This window comes from Cherax quadricarinatus, chromosome 1, assembly GCF_038502225.1.
Source record: "Cherax quadricarinatus isolate ZL_2023a chromosome 1, ASM3850222v1, whole genome shotgun sequence".
NCBI classification, from domain to species: domain Eukaryota; kingdom Metazoa; phylum Arthropoda; class Malacostraca; order Decapoda; family Parastacidae; genus Cherax; species Cherax quadricarinatus.
In genome coordinates this window covers 18938073-18950572 of record NC_091292.1, presented here as the reverse complement: position 1 = coordinate 18950572, position 12500 = coordinate 18938073, and the positions used below count along the sequence as shown (strand labels likewise).

Below are 12500 nucleotides of genomic sequence, written 5' to 3'. Positions count from 1 at the left end.
CCTTTGACTTTGCACTCCCTTCTCCTTTGACTTTGCACTCCCTTCTCCTTTGACTTTGCACTCCCTTCTCCTTTGACTTGGCACTCCCTTCTCCTTTGACTTTGCACTCCCTTCTCCTTTGACTTTGCGCTCCCTTCTCCTTTGACTTTGTACTCCCTTCTCCTTTGACTTGCCACTACCTTCCACTTTGACTCACCACATCTCCCCCACTTTGGCATTCGTATCCTTTCACTCATTTTGACTCACTGGATATATCTCAAATTTTCACACCATTTCCCTGTTTTGGCACCGTCCCTTTGACTCTCCACGTAGTCATGTATAGGCACTGTCCCTCTGACTCTGCACACACATTCTTGGCTTGGCACCATCTAGCATTATCTACATAGTCATGTTTAGGCACCGTAAGTCTGACTGCACACATGCACTGCTTACGTAGTGAAGTCTAGGCAGGAAGCGGCGAGTAATAGCGAGAATTGATGGTCACGTTAGAATCGTGTTGGACAGGAAACAGAGGCAATGACCGGCTCACCGCAGCCAAAACTATTATTAAGACCATCATATAAATTCTGTCCAGCATAAGGACAATTATTATACCATCATTCTTTCTTGTAAACATACACTTGTCCTGTACTAGGCTGATGGAGTGATTAAATCAGTCAAACTCCACACTACGTCTGCTTCGTCTTTCATCAACGCTGATGTCTTCCAGGATTCTGATTCAACTCTGTATCTGACTGATGAAGCCTGCAGTGCAGGCGTAACGTTTCGTCACCGAATATTGCTAGTGTTGCACATGTGTCTTAGTCATACAAGCTCTGAAACCAAGATACAAGAACAACAAAGTTCCATATAGCAGTAGACTTCTCAGGGAGTCAAATTGTTAACACCTTTGACGGTGAAATATATATATCCCTGGGAATAATCTTGTAAGGCGCAACAGGAAAACATACAACAACGGGAGGGTTGGTCTGTGTAACAAAACATACAACAACGGGAGGGTTGGTCTGTGTAACAAGACATACAACAACGGGAGGGTTGGTCTGTGTAACAAAACATACAACAACGGGAGGGTTGGTCTGTGTAACAAAACATACAACAACGGGAGGGTTGGTCTGTGTAACAAAACATACAACAACGGGAGGGTTGGTCTGTGTAACAAGACATACAACAACGGGAGGGTTGGTCTGTGTAACAAAACATACAACAACGGGGTGGGTTGGTCTGTGTCTCTAAACATACATCAACGGGAGGGTTGGTCTGTGTAACAAAACATACAACAACGGGAGGGTTGGTCTGTGTAACAAAACATACAACAACGGGAGGGTTGGTCTGTGTAACAAGACATACAACAACGGGAGGGTTGGTCTGTGTAACAAAACATACAACAACGGGAGGGTTGGTCTGTGTAACAAAACACAACAACGGGAGGGTTGGTCTGTGTAACAAAACATACAACAACGGGAGGGTTGGTCTGTGTAACAAGACATACAACAACGGGAGGGTTGGTCTGTGTAACAAAACACAACAACGGGAGGGTTGGTCTGTGTAACAAAACACAACAACGGGAGGGTTGGTCTGTGTAACAAAACATACAACAACGGGAGGGTTGGTCTGTGTAACAAAACATTATTTACTTACAGAGTTACTTGACACTATGAATAATATAGTCGAAGTTCAGGTGGGGAAAACTGAGAATCAGACTCTCCTTATTGTATATAAACCACCAAACGCAACTTCTAATCGGTTCCAAGACTAACTAATGAAATTTGAGCACTGTTTTGAAGACCTTTCAAACTCAGTCCTAAATATCCAGTTGCTTGGTGGCTTCAATTTAAGACGCCTTAAATGAAAGAATGTAGCAATGGTCTTAAGTTCGACCCAAATGAATTCTTCAAGAACGAGATGTAAACCACTGTATCCATCTCCATAATCTCTGATATAGCCCAAACCCCAACTTAACTTCGAAGAAGCCTTTTACCACATGCCCATGCACTCTCACACGCCCTGACTCGTGAAACAGCACATTCATCCAAAATTACAGGAAGCCATTATCACGTACCTTAAATATTTTATGGAAATGGAGCCTAGACAACGGTGTTATCTCCCAGCCTTTGAATAACCACTCCACAAAGGTTGTAGCAATTCAACTGCAAAAGTCTATAGACCGATAGCGCTGACTTTCCATATTATCAGAATTTTTGAAAAGGTTTTAAGAAGCAAGACTGTCAGTCGCATGGAATCACAACAGTTGCACAACCCAGGTAAGGATGGGATCAGAACAGGTCGTTCCTGTCTCTCGCAATTGCTGGACCACAACGACAGTCCTGAATACACTTGCAGACATGCAAAATTCAGACGTAGTGCACACCGACTTTGCAAGACTTTGCGAGACTCAGGGACTGACCACCTCAAACCTACGTCTTCAAGGGTGATGAACTGATTACATCGTCTTCATATCTCTTCTGCTAACGCTTCTGTACTCGACTGAAGAAGCCTACTGTGTAGGCGAAATGTTTGGAAATAAAGATACCTAACTGTTACACATATGTCTCATTATCGAGCTGTGTTTATCAGTTGTTGCAGCTGTTACCTCTCTTCATAACATATGTACCTGTAAATACTTTTTGTAACTAAGTTTCCTGTCTAGACTGCATTTCAAGGAGAGAATTTAAGTCACTAGGGATGGAAGTTAGAAACAGTAAATGGCTATAAATGACTACGCGTGACTATGCAATTAGCTGTGTCAATTTGAGTCTTTGATGGGTTGTTGATTCCTCTTTGTAATGCTAGTCTACTGTGTTGTAGTTAATGACCTTGATGCTAATAATGTGATTTTAATTACCTTGATGTTGAGTATGACGGAGAAATCATGTTCTTTTGCTGATGGTCCTCCACTGAGGATATTATAAATAAGAGAATCATGGCTACCAGCATGATAGTATTTTATTCCAGTAATAATTAATTCTCTCTCTCTCTCTCTCTCTCTCTCTCTCTCTCTCTCTCTCTCTCTCTCTCTCTCTCTCTCTCTCTCTCTCTCTCTCTCTCTCTCTCTCTCTCTCTCTCTCTCTCTCTCTCTCTCTCACACACACACACACACACACACACACACACACACACACACACACACAAACACACACATCTGTGTTTTGAGTACGGTTCATCAGTGTTGGAAAACGGACGAAAATGGAACCCAGGGGAATTCAATCCCAGGTGCCATCAACGGCAGTGTTGCCGGGGAGATGTGTCACCCGGGGCGGAGAATACATGTACACGTTCACGCATACATGTACACACGCACGCATACCCTCAATCACATCATGGCAACAAGGATATTGGGGCAGTAGACTGAATGAATGTGTGAGTGAATTAGAAAGAGAGAGTCAGTAAGTGAAGTGAGTGATTACCCCTATCATCTCTCTCTCTCTCTCTCTCTCTCTCTCTCTCTCTCTCTCTCTCTCTCTCTCTCTCTCTCTCTCTCTCTCTGTCCCCAACACCTCTCAATTTTCTTCTCTCTGTCTCCCCTTGTTCCTTCCCCCTCTCCCCCCACTACCCTTATAATCTTCCCCTCCCTCCTCCCCCTCCCCCTCCCCCTCCCCCTCCCCTCCTACCAGCAATACCAAACCCTCAGCAAAATTCCTTCACAACGATTCCAAAAATTCCACAATACTGCCGCTCCAGAATTTCCCCTCAACGACGCCAGGATTCCCCTCAACGACGCCAGGATTCCCCTCAACGACGCCAGGATTCCCCTCAACGACGCCGAATTTTCTCCCTCACAGACGTCTGTCTCGAACTAAAATTTCCTCAGAGGAAAACAATTGCCTGTTAAAACCTCTCACAAAACATCACTACTGAAAGACTAAGTTAACAGTCAATGGGGAGTGTGGGAGTTACTGTGGGAGTTACTGTGGAAGTTACTGTGGGAGTTACTGTGGGAGTTACTGTGGAAGTTACTGTGGGAGTTACTGTGGGAGTGGGGGAGATACTGGGAGTGGGGGAGTTACTGTGAGAGTGGGGGAGTTACTGGGAGTGGGGAGTTACTGTGGGAGTGAGGGAGTTACAGGGAGTGGGGGAGTTACTGTGGGAGTGGGGGAGTTACTGGGAGAGGGGGAGTTACTGGGAGTGGAGGAGTTACTGTGGGAGTGGGGGAGTTACTAAGAGTGAGGGAGTTACTGGGAGTGGGGGAGTTACTGTGAGTGGGGGAGTTACTGTGGAGTGGTGGAGTCTTCAAGGTGGAGTGATGGAGTCTTCAAGATGGAGTGATGGAGTCTTCAAGATGGAGTGGTGGAGTCTTCAAGGTGGAGTGGTGGAGTCTTCAAGGTGGAGTGATGGAGTCTTCAAGATGGAGTGATGGAGTCTTGAAGATGGAGTGATGGAGTCTTCAAGATGGAGTGATGGACTCTTCAAGGTGGAGTGATGGAGTCTTCAAGGTGGAGTGATGGAGTCTTCAAGGTGGAGCGATGGAGTCTTCAATGTGGAGTGATGGAGTCTTCAAGATGGAGTGGTGGAGTTTTCAAGATGGAGTGGTGGAGTCTTCAAGGTGGAGTGATGGAGTCTTCAAGGTGGAGTGATGGAGTCTTCAAGGTGGAGTGATGGAGTCTTCAAGGTGGAGCGATGGAGTCTTCAAGGTGGAGTGATGGAGTCTTCAAGATGGAGTGGTGGAGTTTTCAAGATGGAGTGGTGGAGTCTTCAAGGTGGAGTGATGGAGTCTTCAAGGTGGAGTGATGGAGTCTTCAAGGTGGAGTGATGGAGTCTTGAAGATGGAGTGATGGAGTCTTCAAGATGGAGTGATGGAGTCTTCAAGGTGGAGTGATGGAGTCTTGAAGATGGAGTGATGGAGTCTTCAAGGTGGAGTGATGGAGTCTTCAAGGTGGAGTGATGGAGTCTTCAAGGTGGAGTGATGGAGTCTTCAAGGTGGAGTGATGGAGTCTTCAAGGTGGAGTGATGGAGTCTTCAAGGTGGAGTGATGGAGTCTTCAAGGTGGAGTGATGGAGTCTTCAAGGTGGAGTGATGGAGTCTTCAAGGTGGAGTGATGGAGTCTTCAAGGTGGAGTGATGGAGTCTTCAAGGTGGAGTGATGGAGTCTTCAAGGTGGAGTGATGGAGTCTTCAAGGTGGAGTGATGGAGTCTTCAAGGTGGAGTGATGGAGTCTTCAAGGTGGAGTGATGGAGTCTTCAAGGTGGAGTGATGGAGTCTTCAAGGTGGAGTGATGGAGTCTTCAAGGTGGAGTGATGGAGTCTTCAAGGTGGAGTGATGGAGTCTTCAAGGTGGAGTGATGGAGTCTTGAAGATGGAGTGATGGAGTCTTCAAGGTGGAGTGATGGAGTCTTCAAGGTGGAGTGGTGGAGTCTTCAAGATGGAGTGATGGAGTCTTCAAGGTGGAGTGATGGAGTCTTCAAGGTGGAGTGATGGAGTCTTGAAGATGGAGTGATGGAGTCTTCAAGGTGGAATGGTGGAGTCTTCAAGGTGGAGTGATGGAGTCTTCAAGATGGAGTGATGGAGTCTTCAAGATGGAGTGGTGGAGTCTTCAAGATGGAGTGATGGAGTCTTCAAGGTGGAGTGATGGAGTCTTCAAGGTGGAGTGATGGAGTCTTCAAGATGGAGTGATGGAGTCTTCAAGATGGAGTGGTGGAGTCTTCAAGATGGAGTGATGGAGTCTTCAAGATGAAATGGTGGAGTCTTCAAGGTGGAGTGATGGAGTCTTCAAGATGGAGTGATGGAGTCTTCAAGGTGGAGTGATGGAGTCTTCAAGATGAAGTGGTGGAGTCTTCAAGATGGAGTGATGGAGTCTTCAAGGTGGAGTGATGGAGTCTTCAAGGTGGAGTGATGGAGTCTTCAAGGTGGAGTGATGGAGTCTTCAAGATGGAGTGATGGAGTCTTCAAGGTGGAGTGATGGAGTCTTCAAGATGGAGTGATGGAGTCTTCAAGATGGAGTGATGGAGTCTTCAAGATGGAGTGATGGAGTCTTCAAGATGGAGTGATGGAGTCTTCAAGATGGAGTGATGGAGTCTTCAAGATGGAGTGATGGAGTCTTCAAGGTTGAGTGATGGAGTCTTCAAGATGGAGTGATGGAGTTTTCAAGATGAAATGGTGGAGTCTTCAAGATGGAGTGATGGAGTCTTCAAGGTTGAGTGGTGGAGTCTTCAAGGTTGAGTGATGGAGTCTTCAAGATGGAGTGATGGAGTCTTCAAGATGGAGTGATGGAGTCTTCAAGATGGAGTGGTGGAGTTTTCAAGATGAAATGGTGGAGTCTTCAAGGTGGAGTGGTGGAGTCTTCAAGGTGGAGTGATGGAGTCTTCAAGGTGGAGTGATGGAGTCTTCAAGATGGAGTGATGGAGTCTTCAAGATGGAGTGATGGAGGTTTTCAAAGAAATGGTGGTCTTCAAGGTGATGGAGTCTTCAAGGTGGAGTGATGGAGTCTTCAAGGTGGAGTGATGGAGTCTTCAAGATGGAGTGATGGAGTCTTCAAGATGGAGTGATGGAGTCTTCAAGATGGAGTGATGGAGTCTTCAAGATGGAGTGATGGAGTCTTCAAGGTTGAGTGATGGAGTCTTCAAGGTTGAGTGATGGAGTCTTCAAGGTTGAGTGATGGAGTCTTCAAGATGGAGTGGTGGAGTTTTCAAGATGAAATGGTGGAGTCTTCAAGGTGGAGTGGTGGAGTCTTCAAGGTGGAGTGATGGAGTCTTCAAGGTGGAGTGATGGAGTTTTCAAGATGGAGTGGTGGAGTCTTCAAGGTGGAGTGATGGAGTCTTCAAGGTGGAGTGGTGGAGTCTTCAAGGTGGAGTGATGGAGTCTTCAAGGTGGAGTGATGGAGTCTTCAAGGATGAGTGATGGAGTCTTCAAGGTGGAGTGATGGAGTTTTCAAGATGGAGTGGTGGAGTCTTCAAGGTAGAGTGGTGGAGTCTTCAAGGTGGAGTGATGGAGTCTTCAAGGTGGAGTGATGGAGTTTTCAAGATGGAGTGGTGGAGTCTTCAAGGTGGAGTGATGGAGTCTTCAAGATGGAGTGATGGAGTCTTCAAGATGGAGTGATGGAGTCTTCAAGGTGGAGTGATGGAGTCTTCAAGATGGAGTGGTGGAGTTTTCAAGATGGAGTGGTGGAGTCTTGAAGGTAGAGTGGTGGAGTCTTGAAGGTAGAGTGGTGGAGTCTTGAAGGTAGAGCGGTGGAGTCTTGAAGGTAGAGTGGTGGAGTCTTGAAGGTAGAGTGGTGGAGTCTTGAAGGTAGAGTGGTGGAGTCTTCAAGGTGTAGTGGTGGAGTCTTCAAGATGGAGTGATGGAGTCTTCAAGGTGGAGTGATGGAGTCTTCAAGATGGAGTGGTGGAGTTTTCAAGATGGAGTGGTGGAGTCTTGAAGGTAGAGTGGTGGAGTCTTGAAGGTAGAGTGGTGGAGTCTTGAAGGTAGAGTGGTGGAGTCTTGAAGGTAGAGTGGTGGAGTCTTGAAGGTAGAGTGGTGGAGTCTTGAAGGTAGAGTGGTGGAGTCTTCAAGGTGTAGTGGTGGAGTCTTCAAGATGGAGTGATGGAGTCTTCAAGGTTGAGTGGTGGAGTCTTCAAGATGGAGTGGTGGAGTCTTGAAGGTAGAGTAGTGGAGTCTTCAAGGTAGAGTGGTGGAGTCTTCAAGGTGAAGTGGTAGAGTCTTCAAGGTAGAGTAGTGGAGTCTTTAAGGTTGAGTGGTGGAGTCTTCAAGGTTGAGTGGTGTAATGGTGTCTTCAAGGTGAAGTGATTGAGTCTTCAAGGTGGAGTCGTTATCCTATCCCCCCCCCCCATCTCTCCTGTCCTCCAGTGTCGTCAGGTCGATTTCGCTTAACCTTTCCTCGTAGGACATGCCTCTTAGCTCTGGGACTAGTCTTGTTGCAAACCTTTGCACTTTCTCTAGTTTCCTTACGTGCTTGGCTAGGTGTGAGTTCCAAACTGGTGTTGCATACTCCAATATGGGCCTAACATACACGGTGTACAGGGTCCTGAATGATTCCTCATTACGATGTCTTAATGCTGTTCTTAGGCTTGCTAGGCGCCCTTATGCTGCAGCATATGGGCGCCTAGTTAGGTTTGTAGTCTCTGGCCCCGTAGACTGTACTCCGTCTGTGGTCTTCTATGCCCTTCCCCAAACTTCATGACTTTTCCTATGGTGGGTTGAACTCCAGGAGCCAGTTTCTGGACCAGGCCTACAGCCAGTCCAATCCCTTTGTAATTCTGCCTGGTCCTCGTGCGATTGAATTCTTCTCATCAACTTCACATCATCTGCAAACAGGGACACCTCTGAGTCTATTCCGCTCGTCACATGCGTCCACTCTGACACCTCGCCACGTATCATGACTCGCTGTTGCTTCCTGACAGGTATTCCCTGATCCATTGCAGTGCCTTTCCTGTTATCCCTGCTTGGTCGTCCAGCTTTTGCACTAATTTTTTGTGTGGGACTGTGTCAAACGCCTTCTTACATTCCAAGAAAATGAAGTCTACCCCCCTCCCTCTCTCTCTCTCTCTCTTGTCTTAATGCTGTCACCCTGTCATAGAACTCCAGTACATTTGTGACACATGATTTCCCGTCACACTTACACACACACACACACACGCACACACACACACACACACACACAAATACGGTGTGTGTGTGTGTGTGTGTGTGTGTGTGTGTGTGTGTGTGTGTGTGTGTGTGTGTGTTTGTGTCTGTCTGTATGTCTCAGCAGAGAGAAGTAACGCAAAGTTGATAACAGGTGGTGAAGGACACACTTCCAGACTGACGTTAATAATAATAATAATAATAATAATAATAATAATAATAATAATAATAATAATAATAATAATAATAATAATAATAATAATAATAATAATAATAATAATAATCCAGTATTTTCAAGCCTCCTCTTGACACAAGATTATTGTAAACTGTCGCGCAAGATAAAATGGAAGACAGGAATTGATTAGCTAATTACTGGGTGTGATGGTTGAGTCATTAAGGCTTGCTAACTAGTGCTGGTTAAGCTATTAGCAGCAGCAGTAGCAGGGAGCAACAGCAGACAGAAGTACGCAGCAGGCAACGGGCGCAATGCAGGGCAGGCAGGCAGGCGGCAGCGGCAGCAGGCAGCGGCGGCAGGCAGCAGCAGCAGCGGGCGGCGCAGGCGGCGGGCAGGCAGCGGCAGCGGCGGGCGGCAGGCGGCGGAGCGGAGGCGCGGCGGCAGGGCGGCAGCGGGGGAGGGGCAGGCGGCAACAGCGGCGGCAGGGCGGCAGCAGCCGCAGCAAGGCGCAGCAGCAGCAGGCAGCAGCAGCGCCAGCAGCAGCAGCACCAGCACAGCACCAGCAGCAGCGGCGGCAGCGGCAGGGCCGGCAGCAGCAGCAGCAGCGGCAGGGGGTTGGCAGCAGCGCCAGCAGCAGGCGGCGGCAGCAGCAGCAGCAGCAGCGGCAGCAGCGGCAGCAGCAGCGGCAGGGTGGCAGGCAGCAGCAGCGCCAGCGGCAGCGGCAGCAGCCAGCAGCAGCAGCGGCGCCAGCGGCGCCAGCGGCACCGGCACCAGCGGCAGCGGCGGCGGCGGCGGAGCAGCGGCGGCACCGGCACCAGCGCGGCGCAGCGCGCGGCAGGCAGCGGCGGCGGCGGCAGCGGCAGCGGCAGCGGCGGCGCGGCAGGCAGCAGCGGCAGCGGCGCACCTGGCGGCAGCGGCAGCAGCGGCAGCAGGCGCAGCGCCAGCGGCACCAGCGGCAGCGGCGGCAGCAGCGGCAGGCACCAGCGCCAGCGGCGCGGCACCAGCAGGCCAGCGGAGGCAGCAGCAGGCAGGCCAGCAGCAGCGGCGGCACACCACCGCACACCAGCACCAGGCGCCAGCAGCGCCAGCGGCAGCAGCTGCAGCAGCGGCAGCAGCAGCCAGCGGCACCAGCGGCACCAGCGCCAGGCAGCACCAGCAGCGGCAGCCAGCGCCAGCGGCCACTGCAGGCGGCACCAGCGGCGGCACCAGCCACAGGCGGCGCAGCGCGCGGCAGGCAGGCAGCGCGGCCAGCGGCAGCGGCGGCGGCGGCAAGGCGGCGCGGCAGCACGCGCCGGCAGCGGCGGCAGCAGCGCAGCGCAACGGCAAGCGACAGGCACCAGCGGCAGCGGAGCAGGCGGCACCAGCGGCAGCGGCAGCGGCACCAGCGGCAGCAGCGCAGCGGAGCCAGCGCCAGCGGCGGCGGCGCAGCAGCGGCAGCCGGCAGCACCAGCGGCGCGGCGGCAGCAGCGCCGGAGCCAGGCGCAGCGGCAGCGGCGGCGCACCAGCACCAGCAGCGGCAGCTGGCAGCAGCAGGCACCAGCGCGCCAGCGGCAGCAGCACCAGCACCAGCGGCAGCGGCACCGGCAGCGGCACCAGCGCCAGCGGCAGCGGCCGGAGCGGCAGGCACCGGCACCAGCACCAGCGGCGGCAGCGCAGCACCGGCACCAGCAGCGGCACCACGGCCAGCGGCGGCGAGCGGCAGCAGGCGGCACCAGCACCAGCGGCAGCGGCAGCGCAGCACCAGCGGCCAGCGGCGCAGCGCCAGCATGCGGCCACGGCGCCAGCGGCGGCGGCCCGGCAGCCGCGGCCAGGCGGCAGCGCGGCAGGCAGCCAGCGGCACCAGCGGCACCAGCAGCCAGCAGCCACCGGCGGCCAGCCAGCGCAGCGGCCAGCGCAGCGGCGCCAGGCGGCACCAGCAGCAGGCAGCAGCAGCGCCGGCGGCACCGCGCAGCGGAGCGCAGCGGCATTGGCGGCCGGCGCAGCAGCCAGCGGCACCAGCGGCGGCAGCAGCAGCGGCACCAGCGCAGCGGCGGCCAGGCACCAGCGGCAGCTTCTGCAGCACCACCAGCAGCAGCAGGCAGCCAGCAGCACCAGCACCAGCAGCGCCAGCGGCACCAGGCCGCAGGCAGCCAGCACCAGCTGCAGCAGCACCAGCAGCGGCGGCACCGGCACCAGCAGCGGCACCAGCGGCAGCGCAGGCGCCAGCGCAGCGGAGCAGCAGCGGCGGCAGCAGCAGGCAGCACCAGCGCAGGCAGCGGCAGCGGCACAGCGCCAGCACAGGCGGCGGCTGCAGCGGCACCAGCGCAGCAGCGCGGACGCAACCAGCGCCAGCGGCGCAGCGGCAGGCAGCGGCAGCGGCAGCGGCACCGGCGGCAGCACCAGGCTGCACGGCGCGCAGCGGCGGCGGCGGCGGCGGCACCACGGCAGCAGCAGCAGCGCCAGCAGCAACCAGCGGCGGCACCGGCAGCAGCAGCACTAGCAGGCGGCAGCAGCAGCGGCGTCGGCAGCGGCGCAGCAGCAGCACAGCAGCACCAGCAGGCAGGCGGCAGGCAGCGGCACCAGCAGCAGCGGCAGCAGCGCAGCACCAGCAGGCACCAGCGCCAGCGGCACAGCAGCGGCGGCCAGCGGCAGCAGCAGCGGAGGGCAGCAGCAGCACCAGCGCACCAGCAGCAGCAGCCAGCAGCGCCAGCCAGCGGCAGCGGAGGCAGCAGCACCAGCCACCAGCACAGCTGGGCACCAGCAGCGCACCAAGCGCGGCACCAGCACCAGCAGCAGCACCAGCAGCAGCAGCAGCAGCAGCAGCTATCTTGAAGCTCATCTGAGGGAGTGAAGGGTGGCGCAGTGCGCGAACTGCGCGGTGAACTTTCACTTGCATGAGGGCGTGGTGAGTGATGGTCAGGCAGGGTGTCAGCTGTGTGATGTTGTGTCAGCTGTGTGATGTTGTGTCAGCTGTGTGATGTTGTGTCAGCTGTGTGATGTTGTGTCAGCTGTGTGATGTTGTGTCAGCTGTGTGATGTGGTATCAGCTGTGTGATGTGGTGTCAGCTGTGTGATGTGTGATTTTTTGTCAGCTAAATATATATATATATATATATATATATATATATATATATATATATATATATATATATATATATATATATATATATATATATATATATATATATATATATATATATATATACATATATATATATATATATGTGTGTGTGTATGTATGTATGTATATATATATTCACTTCATTCTTAAAAAGTAATAATTACTTTTTGTTTGTTTTTCTTTAAGGTTGGAGTGTGAGGCTTGTGAATGGTAAGTAGAGACGGTGAACAAACATTTACGAGAAGTAGCAGGTTAAAAATGTGTGTGTGAGACCTAGTGAAACCTGGGTGACTTTGTCCCGAGACTTTATTAAACTTATTACGGTAGGTGTGTACTCACCTATTAGTGGTTGCAGGAGTCGAGACTTAGCTCCTGACCCCGCCTCTTTACTGATTGCTACTAGGTCCTCCCTTCCCCTGCCCTATGAGCTTTATCATACCTCGTCTTAAAACTATGTATGGTTCCTGCCTCCACTGATCCACCAGGAGGCCTGGTCACAGACCGGGCCGCGGGGGCGTTGACCCCCGAAACTCTCTCCAGGTAAACTCCAGGTAAACTACATCACTAGCCAGACTATTCCACTTCTTGACAACTGTAGACTGAAGAAATACTTTCTAACATCACTTTGACTCATCCGAGTCTTCAACTTCCAATTGTGGTCGCTTGTTTCTGTCT

General features: G+C 52.1%; 1 long non-coding RNA gene across 1 annotated transcript in view; it reads left to right on the top strand.

Moving 5' to 3' along the window:
• The window catches only part of LOC138852860 (uncharacterized), a 455553-nt gene that overhangs the window by 392468 nt on the left and 50585 nt on the right, over positions 1–12500 (top strand). Inside the window, exon 2 of the long non-coding RNA XR_011392136.1 lies at positions 12012–12035. This is a non-coding gene — a long non-coding RNA (uncharacterized lncRNA). The remainder of the gene's footprint in view (positions 1–12011; positions 12036–12500) is intronic.